This window comes from Xiphophorus maculatus, chromosome 8, assembly GCF_002775205.1.
Source record: "Xiphophorus maculatus strain JP 163 A chromosome 8, X_maculatus-5.0-male, whole genome shotgun sequence".
Lineage (NCBI taxonomy): Eukaryota > Metazoa > Chordata > Actinopteri > Cyprinodontiformes > Poeciliidae > Xiphophorus > Xiphophorus maculatus.
In genome coordinates, this window is record NC_036450.1 from 26,250,137 (window position 1) to 26,267,563 (window position 17,427).

At 39.1% G+C, this 17,427-nt stretch overlaps 1 long non-coding RNA gene across 1 annotated transcript; it reads right to left on the reverse strand.

The window, feature by feature from the left end:
• Positions 1-239: 239 nt before the first annotated feature.
• On the reverse strand, positions 240-6,683 carry LOC111609568. The gene is made up of 3 exons (XR_002753183.1): positions 6,530-6,683; positions 715-866; positions 240-630 (listed from the first exon to the last, which is right to left on the reverse strand). It is a non-coding gene; the product is annotated as an uncharacterized LOC111609568 (long non-coding RNA).
• Between the last annotated feature and the right edge of the window lie 10,744 nt (positions 6,684-17,427).

Sequence of the window (17,427 nt, forward strand, 5' to 3'; positions counted from 1 at the left end):
GACGGGATCTGGGCTGGAGGTTCACGGCTGTAAATAGAAGTTATTGCAGAACCTCAAGTGTTAAAGGAAGATTCGGCCCAAAGCATTTAGAGTTCACAAAATACACATCAGAGAAAATATTGTAGCAATAATTAGAATCGCAGCAAAAAGCCAAACATGCCACAATGAAATTAATCAAAATGTCCCCAAAGCATCGGGGGACTGACAGGGGCCACCGGGGGATTCCAGGCAGATTCCAGGTAGATTCCAGGTAGATTCCAGAGATGCGCATCGCAGCGGTTGTTCATGCATTCTTTTGTCTGGCAACTCCAAGGCAGGTAAGTACAACATAGGAAAATACAAAGAATTAATCTTAAGCAAACAAAATTAACTTTAAGTCGATGTTGTCATGTTGGATTTTAATTTCCTTGCCCACATGCAGGTGCGCACAGAAGAACAGATTTTTACGGTTACGAGGGTTTGTTTTAATGAGGTAGAATTGAGACTGGGGGACGTCAGGAGGGAACGAGAGTCCAGGTAGGTTCGGGGGTCCCGGGCCGCAGCGGATCAGAACTGTTTGGAGGTGCCAACCAACGAGACGCGCCTGACCGGTGGAGTTCCAGGCTTGGCTCCGGGAAGCGGGATCAAGATCTGAGAGGTAACGAAGAGAAAAAGGACAAAATGACTGGACAATACTTAACATGGATTTTGCGAGAACTTAAGGCTGAGTCTGACCAACAAGTGGTAACCATCGAGCGATGACTGGTGGTTCCACCGCTTCTTAAGAAGCCAGCCGCTGGTTACCGGAATCCAATGCAGGTGCGTCAGGCTGTCAAACTCCTCCGCGTAGCTCGTCTCTGGAAAGATCCCTCACTCCAACCTGAATCCTGACAGATGTAAATACATTTGTTAATTAAATGTGAGCGCTAACAAATAGAACGAATGTATCCAAATCAACTAATAAATGTTTTATTGAAACTAAAGTGTTGTGTTTTTATGAAAAAAGAAATTGTGCATAAAAAAAGATTTACTGACATCGGAGTGTGACCATGGATTTGGTCGTCACAGGCCCCTAGAAATGGTTTAATTGTAACAGACCATAGATCTAAACCTATTGCATTCATTTATAGAGAATGATAATGTTATAAAATTTTATTTAATGCATTCAGCTGAGAAAAAAATTATACATTTAGGATTTAATTAGGAAGTTGACTTTGTAAAGGTTTAAAGAATCATCTTGATAGTTTGATGGTTGTGTTACCATGGCTACAATATGGCGTAATCTTTGTGTTTGAATTGGGTTTGTTCACAAATGCACCACAGCAAATAACCAATAATCAGTGATTGTTTCTCAATCTCTGCATGAGAAACTTCCCAGCATCACACCTCTATCTACCCTGAGGCTCTACAAGAGCGGTGGTAATGTGATGAAAGCAGACAGAGAGAAGTAGGGGGAAAAATGACCTTTCAGGGAACCAGTTCCCTGGCTGGCCCCGTGATGTCCAATCCACTAGATCACTGAGCGACTTGCCATTTATGTTTTACAAAGGAATTTTAAAAATCAATCTCTGTGGATTGGAAATGTGATCAAACGTCAGTCTGGGCTAGTTTACAGACTTCGATCTTCTCTCAGCAAAATAGTGGGGTTCCCCTTAAAGCCCTTGGGTACAGGACTGTTCACTTTTTCTTCGAAAATATTGACTTTGTACTTTGATTCAAAGCTGTACGCTTTGAATACAGTGTGCAGCTGCTGCCGAGTTACTGTCCGCACATGGATACAGGCCCATAAAGAAAAAGAAAGGAGGAGGAAATATTGGTGGGGACTGTCCCTGTCAGACCAAAGTTGGTGGGGACATGTCCCCACCAGTCCTTCAGGAAGTTACGTTTATGCCGCTCAGTGATCTAGTGGATTTGACGTCACTGTGCGTGCCGTGGCAGTGCGCCACACGCGCTGCTGCTTTGCATTGAGTCAGGAATATCGGTGGTCGGAGAAATGACACAATCAAGCAAAGAATCTGAGAAGGGGACACAAAGTTTTGCTTAATATCAAAGTTTTATTTGATATAAATAAATATATTTTTATATATTTATTTATATAAATAATGTATATATTATATTATTTATATAAATATTATATATACTGTATATAGATATCTATCTATCTATCTATCTATCTATCTATCTATCTATCTATCTATGCAGTATATAGATAGATAGATAGATAGATAGATAGATAGATAGATAGATAGATAGATAGATAGATAGATAGATAGATAGATAGATAGATAGATAGATAGATAGATAGATAGATAGATAGATAGATAGATAGATAGATACACTGCTCAAAAAAATAAAGAGAACACTTAAACAACACAATATAACTCCAAGTAAATCAAACTTCTGTGAAATCAAACTGTCCACTTAGGAAGCAACACTGATTGACAATCAATTTCACCTGCTGTTGTGCAAATGGAATAGACAACAGGTGGAAATTATTGGCAATTAGCAAGACACACTCAATAAAGGAGTGGTTCTGCAGTTGGGACCACAGACCACTTCTCAGTACCTATGCTGTCTGGCTGATGTTTTGGTCAGTTTTGAATGTTGGTGGTGCTTTCACACGGACTCCACAACCCACACAAGTGGCTCAGGTAGTGCAGCTCATCCATGATGGCACATCAATGCGAGCTGTGGCAAGAAGGTTTGCTGTGTACCGAGATGAGATCCTCAGACCCCTTGTGAGACCATATGCTGGTGCGGTTGGCCCTGGGTTCCTCCTAATGCAGGACAATGCTAGACCTCATGTGGCTGGAGTGTGTCAGCAGTTCCTGCAAGATGAAGGCATTGAAGCTATGGACTGGCCAGCCCGTTCCCCAGACCTGAATCCGATTGAGCACATCTGGGACATCATGTCTCGCTCCATCCACCAATGTCACGTTGCACCACAGACTGTCCAGGAGTTGGCGGATGCTTTAGTCCAGGTCTGGGAGGAGATCCCTCAGGAGACCATCCGCCACCTCATCAGGAGCATGCCCAGGCGTTGTAGGGAGGTCATACAGGCACGTGGAGGCCACACACAATACTGAGCCTCATTTTGACTTGTTTTAAGGACATTACATTAAAGTTGGATCAGCGTGTAGTGTTATTTCACTTTAATTTTGTGTGTGGCTCCAAATCCAGGCCTCCATTGGTTAATAAATTTGATTCCATTGATGATTTTTGTGTGATTTTGTTGTAAGCACATTCAACTTTGTACAGAACAAAGTATTCAATGAGAATATTTCTTTCATTCAGATCTAGGATGTGTTATTTGAGTGTTCCCTTTATTTTTTTGAGCAGTGTATATATATAGATACAGTATATAGATATACAGTACAGACCAAAAGTTTGGACACACCTTTTAATTCAATGACTTTCCTTTATTTTCATGACTATTGACATTGTAGATTCACACTGAAGGCATCAAAACTATGAATAACACATGTGGAAATATGCACTAAACAAAAAAGTGTAAAACAACTGAAAATAGCCCTTATATTCTAGTTTCTTCAAAGTAGCAACCTTTTGCTGTGATTACTTAATTTGACCTATTAACCTAATCACTTTTTTTCCCGAAGGTAGGAAAAACTGGAGCACCCGGAGAAAACCTATGCATTTTGTACAGGTTAGTACAAGTTATTTATTAATGAGTTAATCTAAAGTTGATTAGATTAAATCAGAAAATTATGGTTATGGCCAAATTGCAAGAATAAATAAAAGTCTAGGCGGACATCATTAGTTAATGATTGGAACTGTCCATCCATCCATCCATTCATCTTCTTTTGCTTCTCCATCCGCTTCGGATCACAGGGGTAGCAGCCTATAAGTAAGGAGGCACTGATTCCTTCTCCTCAGCCTCTTGGTCCAGGAGTTCCCAGATCAGCTGCCTTTAACCTCTTAATGAGGGAACTTTACCGTTCTCATCGGGGCACTCCGCCTTTTCTCTGCTCAGTTTCCTGGACAATACGTTTCCTGCGTGCCGGTGTAAATGATGACATTTCAGGCTTCCTTGTGCTAGGGGGCGTTGATTTAACTTTTCCTGTGTTATGAGCGTATCTTCTTTAAAATCTGGCACTAGCCTGCCTTCACCCAGAGGCAAAATTCTTTGATAACGAACAAACTTTTGGTCAATGGGTGGTAGAAATTTGGCTTGTTTATCGGTTTGCTTTTCAACTTTGCTTTCATTTTTAGGTATTTCCACAGCAATATTATCTTCTACCTTGGCCTCTTTGCTCTTAATGGATTCCTTCAAATCCTCGTATTCAATCTGCAAATCCTCGTGTTCCTTCTTCTCCCTGTAGTACTTATTTTTCAGCTTATACACTTGTTCCGTGAGTTTTTTAATGCAATCTTGATCCCTATCCCTGTTTTCAGTTAGTGCCTGTATTTGACCATTTAAGGCTTGAATTTCTTCCTTCATCTTTCTCACATCAGATTCAAAACTTTTTTTCACATTCCTAGCTTCTTGCTGTTGTTGTAAAGCTTTGTGCTGCCGTAAGGCTAAGAGCTCGCAGTGGTTCTCAGCCTGTTCCTTCAGGAGTTCATTCATCTCACATCCTTTTTTCATCAGATGGTTCACTAACCTCCTGCGTCTCAGTTTTTCCTCAACTAATACGGGTCCACATAACTTGAGCTGTGCTAAAAACTCTTGTTCAGTTTTTATTATGACTTCTTCCGATGGAGTTTTTGAAAATTTCTTCAGAAGGTTTTTATTTTCCTCTGCTGCCTTGTCCAACTGCTTTTCCAGATCGTCTATTTTGACCAGAAGATGACTGGACCACTTTCTTTGCTGTTTAAGGTTCTTTTCCAAAATGCCGATATCGTTCATCTTTTGGAACAGCTCAAATTCAAGTCTCTTCACTTCATTTTGATGCTTGTCAATCGTCTTTTGGTCTGCTGTGCTTCGTGACTCCACTGCGTCTATTCCTTTTGAAATATTGTAAATCTCCTGTTTTGATTTCCTCTTGAGTTTTGTTAAAGAGGTTTGTAACTCTTTGACTTTGTTTTGGTACTTTTCATTCTCAGACCTCAACTGATTCCTGTGGGAACTCTGGTTCTCTATCTCTCGTTTTAACTCCGGGATTGTATGAGCGGCCAGGTTTTTGTTTTGTCGGTAAGACTCCTTTAGCTCTTGAGTGAGCGAATCATTATTCGTATTTAGACGCTCAATTTGTTCCTGAGCTATTCCCAACTGTTTTTCCAATTCATCCTCCCTTCTCAGCATTGCACCTATTTCTTTAATCCTCTGTAACCAATCCAGGACCACGATGACCAATTCATCTCTAGTCAATTGTCTAACTTCCTCTTCGTCTAACATATGAGTTTTAACTGGCGACATTTTGACTGTTCGACCGATGTATCAGAAAAGCTATGAAAAAATTCAATGTTAAATCCAACGTCTGAGCTGCTGCTTGACTTCTGCAAGTTTGATTCAGACCCTGGATATTCAAGGCATCTGTTCCTTATGATGTCATACGGGACAGATCACTTATGTCCCTTAAGACACCATAACACTTTAACATCATCAGATTACATTAGTGGAATAATGTCATGTATGCCAGGCAACAGCAAAGCCAGCTCACTTTCCACCTGGGAGGCTTACTGTGTGTAACAGGTGGCACCATTAGGTGGCGCTCCCTCCACAGCCTGAGCCTCCATAAAAGGGAAGCTGGGAGGGTGGTGGCCAAGTGTCAATTTCCTGTGTGTGTGACCAGGTGTGTGTTTGCTGGCTGTGGCAGGTTTGGAGGAAAACGGTTTTAAATTGATCCTCTTAAATAAGTTTGTCCTGATGTGGTGTTTTTATACAGGGCCGCATTATAAAAACGGTGGCAGCGTTACCGGGGCGTGTGGTTATTCCACATACATTTGTCTCTTTTAATCAGATTGAATTGTATGTTTTTGTTTTTTTATATTGCTTTTATCTGGTAGGGCTGCACCAGATCTACTACACCAAGTTTGACTGGTTTATTTGATGCAGTGTTTTAATGTGTTTTAGATTGACTTGATTAAAGTGATTTAATAATAAGCTTTAGTAATTTTTGTTTTCACAGTTTTATCACTGCTTCCTGCTGTCCTTTTCTTTGTTGTTATTCCGCCCAGTTTGGATTGTTTGTCTCTCCTTAGTGTTTGTGAGGGCGGGCTAACAGCCTTCCATTTATTTTGTTTGTTTTTGTCTTTGGGTCACTTCCTGAATACTCGCATATCATTTCGCTGTCAATCTTCCATATCTGAGACCCGATCCTGTTTGGTGTGATCTTGAGTTTGGATTGCATGTGATCATTTTGCAGTGAATCGAGTGCATCTTAAGTTTGCAGTGAACATTGTAGTGGTTTATGTCCGCCTGAAGTGTTTAAATTCAGGTTGAACATTATCGGATTGACAATGAATGGATAAAGTTAATGGGAACCCTTTTTATTTGTGTAATAATAAATATTGTTAATCAACTTCATTCTGGTTGTTTATTGTCCTTCGGCTTGACAGAATCATAACACAAATAAAAGTAAAAACATACCTGAAATATGACTGCAATGTTCTCAGTAGTCATATCTTCGCCTCTTAGGCTTAATCTGTTATTCCCACGAAACACAGTGAAGTTATCCACAGTGTGTCTAGTGAATGCAGCGGCTTTTTCTTCTTTTCAAGTTTTATTGGCGGTTAGCAAAAAAAAACGCGGGTTTTCCTCCCTCCCCTCCTGTTTTGTTTTTGCGGTCCTCTTGCGTAGTTTATGTAGAAAAGAACTTCCGGGTCAGACCGCTTGTCAAAATATGTTATCATGAAAATCGAAATTGAGCGTTTGTTATCCGTTTTTTTCCATTTTCGTTTTGTGCACTAAATGGGAAATTGGATAACGAGCCGCAAATCCGATTTCCGATTTTGGTTTGATAAACAAAATACGAGTCTATTTTCGTTTTTGAGGTTTGACCTTCATTGCAGATCACCCCTTCCTCTTCTTCATCCGCCATAACCCCACCCTGACCGTTCGCTTTGCTGGACGCTTCTGCTGCCCTGAGTGAAATTTGAGCCTTAATGATGAAAGGTTGGATTTATTGCAGCAAATCTTTATTTACAAATCATATAGAGGGCAGTAAAGGTCCATCAATGTGTGTAAATGACCTTACTAGTATTTTGTGTTTCCTCATGTAAATAAGGAGTATTGGTTGACATAACAGTCTATGCTTTTATTGTGAAAGGGCTCGGAACGGAAAGGTGGCAAACTGTAGGACACGATCCGTATGGACCTTACCAGAGGGGCCGCTTTTCATTGGCTGATGCCCATTCTACGGGGTCACGTGGTGGCAGTCTCACAAACACAGCTTCCCATTAGCTAAGTACAGCATAGTGGCAGAACTAATACAACTTGTACACCTTGAAGCCTGTCTGCTACACAGTCTTATGTTAGCTAAACAGATCAATATGCAATGTGTCTGTATCTGACATACACTAAAGATTTTATTTTAGCAGAAAAGGCTTTGGACTAAACTGTTACTCGTGTTAGCCACGTTAGCACCAAGTACAGCTAGTCAATCAACCATCGCTGTGTTCAGGGAAGCGCTGATTAATAATCGAGAAACTAGAAAATTCCTGAAGAAATTTAACCGGGGCCTGCCAAAGTGTGCCCGTCGGTTTGGACCCAGCGTTCTGATGCTAGAAATTAGCATCAATGCTAAAGAAAGCTGCAATCATATGAATACAATGACAAGAATGTTTACTAACATTGACTTGCACCATTCAGTATGATAAAGTAAGTGTATCAGCTAAAATTAGCAAAAATGCTAATGTTAGCGTGATTGCTGTCACTAGCATGTGGGACATCACTGGGATGTTTTCTATAATGGTATTACTCCATTCAGTAGACTAAACATGGCTAATAAGTCAAATAAATAGCTAATAGCTTATATAAGCTAAAATGCTAATGCTAATGAACTGCCTTGCGCAGCAAGGCAGTTCCCTGACCTGAGAGAAAAATATAATGCAGAATAATATTATTGCACCGCCGCAGGCGGTGCACTAACCTCAGGGGCATGTTGAGGCTTTTATTTTGAAATTTTTGTTAAGCTTAATTTCAAAGGTCCAAACTAATCCCATGTCTAATAGTCATTGGGTTAAATCAGTTATTTATTGCTCAAAAGAGCAATTACCTAATGTAAGATTTCTCAAGGCTTTTATTTTGAAATTTTTGTTAAGCTTCATTTCAAAGTGCCAAACTAATCCCATGTGTAACAATTGCTGGGTTAAATCAGTTATATAATGCTCAAAAGAGCAATTATCTGATGTAAAAATTGTCAAGGCTTTTATTTTGAAATTTTTGTTAAGCTTAATTTTAAATTGCCACACTAATCCCATGTGTAACAGTGCTTTGGATAAAAAAGTCACATAAAGCCAAAAAGAGCAATTATCTGATGTAAAAATATTCAAGGCTTTTATTTTGAAATTTTCAGTAAGCTTCATTTTAAATTGCCACACTAATCCCATGTGTAACAATGGTTGGGTAAAATCAGTTATAAAAAGCCCAAAACACAAGTAGTTCTAAAGGCCAGCTCAGTCCTCCTCTGTAGTAACTGACAGTTCCTCCATGTTGTAGTTCTGACATTCAGCTCAGACCTCTTTTGTAGGCACTCAGTGTCCGCCATGTTGTAGTTCTAACCTTCAGTCATTGTAGTTCTAAAGAGCAGTTCAGAGAGGCAGACTAAATTCTGTCTATTTTGAGTCTAACTGACACTGTTTTGTGTCAGTTAGACTTTTGTTTTGAGTTAAATTTGGCTCGTTTTTTGTTAATTATGTCGCCACAGTTACTCGAAATGCCAACAAAAGTAATAGCTCCCCTCACGGGATTGAGCCTCACGTTTTGATATATATATTGTGAGGGGGCATGCAGCGGTACGAGCCGCATTAACGGTAGTAGGAAGCGGCAGTTATTTTGAGGTGTAGAACAATAGGTGGCTGCCATGCAATGCATAGGGATTACATCCCTATGCATTGCTATGGGCAGGCCCCAATAAATATCAAGCCTGGAAACTTGATATAGTAACGGACTGAATGTTATGTTTTTAACGTAATCTTTGCTCGTCTTGCGGGGTGCAGGCGGTTGCCACGGTAACAGGTGTGCTTAAGCTACAAAGAGAGAGAGAGAGAGTAAAAAGGTAGGAGTGGTTTTGAGTTGATCACCTGTTCGGGTTATTTTACCTTTGTTTACCTTTGCTGTGGCTCATTACAGCCGCTGTAGTTTCTAAACGTTGGACTAATTACCTCGTTCGTTTGTGAGTTTACGTCATTCACAACAAACATCAAATAGAACAAATGTCCTCCTGACTACCAGGGAAAAAATATTGTCCAATCACAATTTTTTTTAAATTCCACAATCTTTGTAAGGTAAATCTTTGTAAGGTAAATAGAATACTGCAAAAAAAAATTTGGAAAAAAAGTTTTTATTTTTGAAATATCATGTGTCCACTACAGTGGACATCGGAACTCCATACATTTAAAATTGAACCTTGATGTCAACCAGTTTGTCCCAAAGAAAATATCCAAACATCAACATAAGAATGAATTTCACATTGACAAAACTGTCCATCATCACACTAACAAATATTAGTGTGAGTATCATAGCAATTCCTGTGCTTAATTGCTATGATACTTCAAAAAGCAATTCCCCTTCTTGGAAACACAAAGGAACACTTTGCACTTTGTGCACATCACATATGTTTTGCTTGTGCAGCCAGATCTGCGACATCTTGACGCATGTGTTTCGTCCACCATCTCTGGAAGATGGATGGCACCGTAGTGTCTCAGAGCTGCATTTGGCTGTGGTTTCCACTTTTGACATGGAGGAGTGTAGTCATCTTCACTGTCACTTCCAATTCCTGCTTGGGCCCGAGTAATCAACTCCTCACCAAGGAGCAGTTTGAAGTTAAGCAACTTCAGTGGTTTCTTCCCCAGAAACTGGCAGTCACTCTTATACTGAAGCCATGAGTTGGTAATTGCCAGGTCAAAAAAGTGGAAAACTGCACGCACTGTCCATTTCCGAGTGCGAGAAGCCATCCTGTAGAAACTCAACATTCGGTCAACCAAGTCCACGCCACCCATGTTGGTGATGTACTCAGCAATTGCTAGTGGCCTTGACACCTGGACAAATCTTTTGTCTTTCTTGGACCATCTTCTGCGTGTGTCCTCAGGTTCAATGCCATAGGCAGAGGATGCCATGACAACTGGCTTGTTGTCCAACCATTTTATGACAGCAACTTCAGAAGGGCTACGTCTGACAACCATCTCTGATTCACCGCTTCCTTTCTTTTTGAAGGTCTTGTCCTCTATGATCTTACAGTCCTTTGGAATCCTGTTACTCATGAGCGTTCCAGTTCCTGTTAACCCTTTTGTCATCAGGGTATCAAGGAGGTTGATTGTTGTAAAGAACCTGTCAAAGAACAGGTGGGTTCCTTGAGGAACAGACTCTGCCAAATGAAGAACAGCTTGTTCTCCAATGCCATTTCCTCCTGTAACTTGGAAGGTAGTCTTACCTTGGTAGACTACAAAGTCCAAGACCAGACCAGTCGGTGCAGCCAAGACAAACACTTTCAATCCAGTTGGATGTGGTTTGCCCGGTACATACTGGCGCACTGGGCATCGACCAGTAAATGGAACCATTTGTTCATCAATGCACAATTTCCCTGTTCTAGGCAGACTCAAACATCCTTGCCTTACTTTGGTCAAGAGGGGCCTGATTCTCCACAAGAGATCACTTCTTTTTTCATCATCTGAGACATCAAGGTCATTGACGATCTTGATGGAGTTTCTAAGCTTGCAAAACCGATTTCTGGTCATAGATTCTGCCACAATTTGAACTCTGGTATTTGAGGCCCAATACATTTGAATGTTTGGGTATCCTAGACAGCCCATGTAAATAGAATTCCCAAAGAATGTCTTCAGTTTGTCAGGAGTGGTATTTAATGTTGCTCCAGACACAAGGACTTCACGCTGATTTGTGCACAGGGCCATCACTTCAAACACAGAGTCATCAATGTACTGCTTAAAATAATCCATTGGGGTCCAGTTTTGGCGTGTCATGGCATCATTGCTCTGAATGATGGGAGAATCACTGTGTTGGAATTGGAATCTTAAAACAACAAAGGAAAATAAAACAAAATTAGAATGAGTCTCAATTTTTAGAGAATAAATAAGTTTTTTTAGAATACAAACTCAAGGTGTACTTCGTATTCTGGCTCCACAGAGGACGCCTACTGGACTGAGATTTGGACTGTCTTGCTTCATCTGACTCTGCATCTGCTTGCCCTGCCTGAATTTCATCCTCAGAGCTCTCTGAATCAACTTCCTCTGCTTCTGCCTGAAACATTGCATCTTCACCTTCTTCATCAGACAACTCAATATCTGAGTCTCCATCAATAATCCGCAGTAAAATTCTCTCTGCATCTGAGAACGACTCCCTTTCTTGTCATTTAAAAAAATCAACAAAAAAACCAAAAAAACAGAGGAAATAACTACAAATGTCCACTACAGAGGACAATTTTTCAACTTTTAAATACTACGATAAAATACAGTCAAAATACTTCATAGAATGTTTTAATATGCTGCTAAGAGACTTATTTAGAATATGCCAACAAAATTTTTAACCAAAATTTGCACAATAAGAAGTATTATGCACTTACTTTTTTTCTTCCCATAAAATGTGCTTGTACTGACGGACGCCATTTTCTGAATGAGGAAAAGGAAGGTTCAAAAGCCCCACCCCTTCACATTTGGTATCATTGAAAAGCCCTAAATGTCCTCTGTAGATAGCAAAAGGAATTAATTCAGTAGTATGCAGTGGGTGGGAGATATTCAAGTTTATAAATGTCCTCTACAGAGGACAAATTTGAACTACTGGTAGTCAAGAGGATATATATATAAAATTTTAACAAACAAATGACACTACGCGGTTGCCGTGAGCTGCTATCAACCTGCGTCTTTTTAAAATGTCCACCCGATAAAACACCATCGTTGGAAGTAAAACCTCTGGCAAAAATACAGACGGTAGTGGGAAGATACAGCCTAAACAATCACAGTGAAATTTGATGGGCATTAAAATGTGTCGGCGATATTCAGTGGCCCACAGTGGGTTGTTTGATATCAGACAGAATGGGTCAGGAGAGGAACCGCAGACCCGTCAGAACCTAAAGAACCAGACATCAGTCTCTTCATCCCTCAGTCATTTCCTGAGACCGAAAAATAATATAAATGGCAATTTAAAGAACAAATCATACAAATAAATTAATAATAAATAAATATTGTGAAGAGAACATTAAAAACGTTTGTTAGGACTGTGTAGGAAAAATGTTGATATCGTTTATAAATACAGTGTTTTGTGGTCAATATTATTTCATCATTTTATTAATGTGGGTGGCCAGTTTGGATCAGGCTTCCTATCAAGCTATAAGAATGATAGAAAACATGCTAACAAAATGCCTCCGACCTGCAGCCCATAGACGGTTCTAGACACAGGATAACAGAAGTGGCTCTTTGGCTCACTTATATATTAAATTATGAAATACTGCCCTGTTTTTTGTTTCATTCTTTTTAATTTCCCTGTAAAATGTCCCTGTAAAATGTCCCACTTTATTCACATATATGTACATTTATTATTATTGATACTTTAATTAAAAATGAGTTGTACAAGTTTATGTCATTGGGGGAGAGGCCTGATCTATAATCTCCAGCTGTAACAACTGAAGCTGTGTGCTGACTCTAGATCGTTCCTCTTTAGGTTCAAAGACTTCAGTTTTGTTTCTGCTCAACTGGAGAAAGTTATGTTACATACACACATTGATGTGTTCTGAGCATTTGTTCAGTGATCGGATGGGTTTAATGTCAATACTAAATAGGAAGGATTGAACCTTGGGATACTTCACACATGACCCGTTCCGATGAGAAATCGAAGTGAAATCTTGTGAAATCGAAGTTCCTGTTCTTTAGGTAAAATTTGAACCAGTTGTGATTCGTCCTGAATATTTATAGGTTTTAACCGATGCAAAGGTTGAATTATTTTATCAGCTGCGATAAATTACAGTCCTTTTTAACTTGTTGAAATGTTTGATAAACCAGTAAATGACCCAGCCTCTAGTGATGGACTGACAAGTTTTTGCAGAGCTGTGGTGAGTCAAAGCAAGTTGTTAAAGGAACAAACAGACTCTGCAGCCTTTAAGTCCACATTGTTTCTTCATCATGGCATTGTATTTAGAGGACAAAGGTTTGAAGCAAAGTCTCATTAGCGCTAATTATTAACCAGCAGGAAGCATCTCAGTGGTTTGTCACTTCCTCCTCTCAGAGAAACTAGTTCTGGTTCCAAAGCCCACCACCTCCATGGACCCCAGAGGAAAACATCATCAGTCAAAGCCAGTAAACATCACATTGCTGCCTCCTTGTGGTTCTTTGTCATTTCACATGAATCTTTAATTTGATAAATTTAATCATCTTAAACAAGATGCCATACATAGTATTCTGTAACTAGTAGAAAATTCTTGTTTGCCCTTTAAAGATGAGATTGATGGCGCAGTCTCCTTCTGACTTCCCTTCCTCCCAGTCTTATCTGCTCCAAAGTTTAAACTGTTAAGTTTGAACTATTCTATAAATAAACTGTAACCTTTTCTATGAAGTGAAGGTTCTCTAGAGCTTTATAGAGAAGGTTCCAGATTATATCCCTTCTACAGAAGGCTAACAGTGGCACAAACCCACAAAATTAATAGGTTATCCGAAGCATTATAATAATTTATCATTTGAAAAAAATAGGAAATTTACATCAACCATTTATTTCAATGTATATTAAAGCTATAGTCCAATCACCCCTTCTACTGTAGTGCTAAAGCAGCACCAAAGTTTTAACTGCCCTTTACACTAAGTTGTTCATATTTCAGGCTACTTATATGTTGACATTTAAAAGGGCAGTACAGTATTATGTGTATTGCAGCCACACAGTATCATTGTAAAATTGACCTTATTAGACCGTTAACAGGACATCGGATCCTCAGTTAGCAGCCGGCAAAAACATCTGATTTGAGCAAACCAAGTTTAACCAACACTAACAAGGGACGGGTGAGCCAATCAGCAGCTATAATACAGTACTGCACTGTCTGGCATAACGTTGTGAAAACAGGACTTTGGAAGATGAAATGATGAGAGACAGATTCACTATCATCGTGGAAGACAAACAAATGTTACAACAATTACAAATGGAACCCAAACGATGCAGGCAGCGCTTACAGACAACTCACCTGACAAATTGAGATTGAAAAGAAGCAACCAGATGCTAAACACTGACCATGAGGACAGACATGGAGGTGCATGTCCTGGACATCTAACAACTACCACACAAACTAACTCCTACACAAACAAACTAGACAAAAAGACCATGAAGATGTGGAGGCATCAAAAGGGCTTTTTCTGCAACAATGCTCAGCATTTTTTAAAACAAATATAACAACGTGTTACAAATAACTACAGTAAAATAATCATTTTAATCATTAGGCGTTTTGAACAGTGTTTTTTTTTCGAGTTGGTTATCAAGCGATTTGAACAGTGTTTTTTGTCAAGTTGGTTGTTAGGCGATTTGAACAGTGTTATGTTTCGAGTTGGTTGTTAGGCGTTTTAAACAGTGTTTTTCTTCGAGTTAGTTGTAAGGCGATTTGAACAGTGTTTTTCTTCGAGTTAGTTGTTAGGCGTTTTAAACAGTGTTTTTCTTCGAGTTAGTTGTTAGGAGATTTGAACAGTGTTTTCCTTCGAGTTAGTTGTTAGGTGATTTGAACAGTGTTTTTCTTTGAGTTAGTTGTTAGGCGTTTTGAACAGTGTTTTCCTTCGAGTTAGTTGTTAGGATATTTGAACAGTGTTTTTTTCGAATTAGTTGTTAGGCGATTTGAACAGTGTTTTTCTTCGAGTTAGTTGTTAGGCGTTTTGAAAAGTGCTTTTCTTCGAGTTAGTTGTTAGGCGATTTGAACAGTGTTTTTCTTCGAGTTAGTTGTTAGGCTTTTTGAACAGTGTTTTTCTACGAGTTAGTTGTTAAGCGTTTTGAACAGTGTTTTTCTTCGAGTTAGTTGTTAGGCGTTTTGAACAGTGCTTTTCTTCGAGTTAGTTGTTAGGCGATTTGAACAGTGTTTTTCTTCGAGTTAGTTGTTAGGCGTTTTGAACAGTGCTTTTCTTCGAGTTAGTTGTTAGGTGATTTGAACAGTGTTTTTCTTCGAGTTAGTTGTTAGGCGTTTTGAACAGTGTTTTCCTTTGAGTTAGTTGTTAGGAGATTTGAACAGTGTTTTTTTCGAATTAGTTGTTAGGCGATTTGAACAGTGTTTTTCTTCGAGTTAGTTGTTAGGCGTTTTGAACAGTGCTTTTCTTCGAGTTAGTTGTTAGGCGATTTGAACAGTGTTTTTCTTCGAGTTACATGTTAGGCGTTTTGAACAGTGTTTTTCTTCGAGTTGGTTGTTAGGCGTTTTGAACAGTGATTTTCTTCGAGTTGGTTGTTAGGCGTTTTGAACAGTGTTTTTCTTCGAGTTAGTTGTTAGGCGTTTTAAACAGTGTTTTTCTTCGAGTTAGTTGTTAGGCGATTTGAACAGTGTTTTCCTTCGAGTTAGTTGTTAGGTGATTTGAACAGTGTTTTTCTTCGAGTTAGTTGTTAGGCGTTTTGAACAGTGTTTTTCTTCGAGTTAGTTGTTAGGCGTTTTGAACAGTGTTTTTCTTCGAGTTAGTTATTAGGCGATTTGAACAGTGTTTTTCTACAAGTTTGTTGTTAGGCGATTTGAACAGTGTTTTTTTTTTCAAGTTAGTTGTTAGGCGATTTGAACAGTGTTTTTCTTCGAGTTAGTTGTTAGGCGTTTTGAACAGTGTTTTTCTTCGAGTTAGTTGTTAGGCGATTTGAACAGTGTTTTTCTTCGAGTTAGTTGTTAGGCGTTTTGAACAGTGATTTTGTTCGCATTGGTTGTTAGGCGTTTTGAACAGTGATTTTGTTCGAGTTAGTTGTTAGGCGTTTTGAACAGTGTTTTTCTTCGAGTTAGTTGTTAGGCGTTTTGAACAGTGTTTTTCTACGAGTTAGTTGTTAGGCGTTTTGAACAGTGTTTTTCTACGAGTTAGTTGTTAGGCGTTTTGAACAGTGTTTTTCTTCGAGTTGGTTGTTAGGCGTTTTGAACAGTGTTTTTCTTCGAGTTAGTTGTTAGGCGTTTTGAACAGTGTTTTTCTACGAGTTAGTTGTTAGGCGTTTTGAACAGTGTTTTTCTACGAGTTAGTTGTTAGGCGTTTTGAACAGTGTTTTTCTTCGAGTTAGTTGTTAGGCGTTTTGAACAGTGTTTTTCTTCAAGTTAGTTGTTAGGCGTTTTGAACAGTGATTTTGTTCGCATTGGTTGTTAGGCGTTTTGAACAGTGATTTTGTTCGAGTTAGTTGTTAGGCGTTTTGAACAGTGTTTTTCTTCGAGTTAGTTGATAGGCGTTTTGAACAGTGTTTTTCTACAAGTTAGTTGTTAGGCGTTTTGAACAGTGTTTTTCTACGAGTTAGTTGTTAGGCGTTTTGAACAGTGTTTTTCTTCGAGTTGGTTGTTAGGCGTTTTGAACAGTTTTTTTCTACGAGTTAGTTGTTAGGCGTTTTGAACAGTGTTTTTCTACGAGTTAGTTGTTAGGCGTTTTGAACAGTGTTTTTCTACGAGTTAGTTGTTAGGCGTTTTGAACAGTGTTTTTCTTCGAGTTAGTTGTTAGGCGTTTTGAACAGTGCTTTTCTTCGAGTTAGTTGTTAGGCGATTTGAACAGTGTTTTTCTTCGAGTTAGTTGTTAGGCGTTTTGAACAGTGTTTTTCTTCGAGTTAGTTGATAGGCGTTTTGAACAGTGTTTTTCTACAAGTTAGTTGTTAGGCGTTTTGAACAGTGTTTTTCTACGAGTTAGTTGTTAGGCGTTTTGAACAGTGTTTTTTCTTCGAGTTGGTTGTTAGGCGTTTTGAACAGTTTTTTTCTACGAGTTAGTTGTTAGGCGTTTTGAACAGTGTTTTTCTACGAGTTAGTTGTTAGGCGTTTTGAACAGTGTTTTTCTACGAGTTAGTTGTTAGGCGTTTTGAACAGTGTTTTTCTTCGAGTTAGTTGTTAGGCGTTTTGAACAGTGCTTTTCTTCGAGTTAGTTGTTAGGCGATTTGAACAGTGTTTTTCTTCGAGTTAGTTGTTAGGCGTTTTGAACAGTGCTTTTCTTCGAGTTAGTTGTTAGGTGATTTGAACAGTGTTTTTCTTCGAGTTAGTTGTTAGGCGTTTTGAACAGTGTTTTCCTTTGAGTTAGTTGTTAGGAGATTTGAACAGTGTTTTTTCGAATTAGTTGTTAGGCGATTTGAACAGTGTTTTTCTTCGAGTTAGTTGTTAGGCGTTTTGAACAGTGCTTTTCTTCGAGTTAGTTGTTAGGCGATTTGAA